The sequence below is a fragment of the Megalopta genalis genome, unplaced genomic scaffold, assembly GCF_051020955.1.
Source record: "Megalopta genalis isolate 19385.01 unplaced genomic scaffold, iyMegGena1_principal scaffold0333, whole genome shotgun sequence".
In the NCBI taxonomy this organism is placed as follows: domain Eukaryota; kingdom Metazoa; phylum Arthropoda; class Insecta; order Hymenoptera; family Halictidae; genus Megalopta; species Megalopta genalis.
In genome coordinates, this window is record NW_027476402.1 from 100,465 (window position 1) to 102,557 (window position 2,093).

Consider the following 2,093-nt stretch of genomic DNA (forward strand, 5'->3'; position numbering starts at 1 on the left):
ATGATTAAGGTTCAAATACATAGGAAATGCAAGTTTTAGGTTCAAATTCATGCGAAACACATGGTTTAGATTCAAAATCATGCGAAACCAATGATTTAGCTTCAGATACTTGTGATATAAGTGACATAGCTTTAAATGCAGACGAAACAAACGAGTTAGCTTCAAATCCATGCGAAACACATGATTTAGCTGCAAATCAATGCGATGTAAAAGGTTTAGCTTCAAATCCAAGCGAAACACATGATTTAGCATCAGATACTTGCGATATAACTGAAATAGCTTCAAATGCAGGGGAAACAAACGAGTTAGCTTCAAAATCCATGCGATACACATCATTTCGCTTTAAATCCATGCGAAGTAGAAGGCTTAGCTTCAAATCCATGCGAAACAAATGATTTAGGTTCAGATACTTGCGATACATTGATATTGCTTCAAATGCAGGCGAAACGACCGAGTTAGCTTGAAATCCATGCGAAACACATGATTTAGCTGCAAATCAATGCGATGTAGATGGTATAGCTTCAAATCCATGCGAAACACATGATTTAGATGCAAATCAATGCGATGTAGAAGGTTTAGCTTCAAATCCATGCGAAACAAATGATTTAGCATCAGATACTTGCGATATAACTGATATAGTTTCAAATGCAGGGGACACAAATGAGTTAGCTTCAAATCCATGCGAAACGCATGATTTAGCTGCAAATCAATGCGATGTAGAAGGTTTAGCTTCAAATCCATGCGAAACAAATGATTTAGTATCAGATACTTGCGACATAACTGAAATAGCTTCAAATGCAGGGGAAACAAACGAGTTAGCATCAATTCCATGCAAAACACATGTTTTAGCTTCAAATCAAAGCGATGTAGAATATGTATCTTCAAATCCAAACGAAACACATGATTTAGATTCAAATCAATGCGATGTAGAAGGTATAGATTCAAATCCAAGCGCAATACATGATTTAGCTTCAAATCAATGCGATGTAGAAGTTATAGATTCAAATCCAAGCGCAACACATGATTTAGCTTCAAATCAATGCGAAGTAGAAGGCTTAGCTTCAAATCCATGCGAAACAAATGATTTAGGTTCAGATACTTGCGAAACATTGATATTGCTTCAAATGCAGTCGAAACTAACGAGTTGGCTTCAAATCCATGCGATACACGTGATTTAGCTTCAAATCAATGCGGTGTAGCATGATTAGCTTCAAATCCATCGAAACAAATGAGTTAGCTTTAGATACTTGTGATATAAGTGATATAGTTTCAAATGCAGGGGAAACAAACGAGTTAACATCAAATCCAAGCGAAACACATGATTTAGCAGCAAATCAATGCGATGTAGAAGGTTTAGCTTCAAATCCATGCGAAACCAAAGATTTAGCATCAGATACTTGCGATATAAGTGCTATAGCTTCAAGTGCAGGGAAACAAACGAGTTAGCTTCAAACACTTGCGATATAAGTGATATAGCTTCAAATGCAGACGAAGCAAACGACTTAGCTTCTAATCCATGCGAAACACATGATTTAGCAGCAAATAAATGCGGAGTAGAAGGCTTAGCTTCAAATCCATGCGAAACAAAAGATTTTTCATGAAATACTTGCGATACAAGTGATATAGCTTCAAATGCAGACGAATCAAACCAGTTAGCTTTAAAATCCATGCGATACACACGATTTAGCTCCAAATCAATGCGAAGTAGAAGGATTAGCTTCAAATCCAAGCGAAGGAAATGATTGAGCTTCAAACACTTGGGATATATGTGATATAGCGTCAAATGCAGGAGAAACAAACGAGTTAGCATCAAATTCATGCAAAACACATGATTAAGCTTCAATTCAATGCTATGTTGAAGGTTTAGCTTCAAATCCAAGCGACACACATGATTAAGCATTAGATACTTGCGATACAAGTGATATAGCTTCAAATGCGGGGAAACAAACGAGTTAGCTTCATATCAAAGCGAAACACACGATTTAGCAGCAAATCAATGCGACGTAGAAGGTTTAGCTTCAAATCCATGCGAAACCAATGATTTAGCTTCAGATACTTGAGATATAAGTGACATAGCTTCAAATGCAGACGAA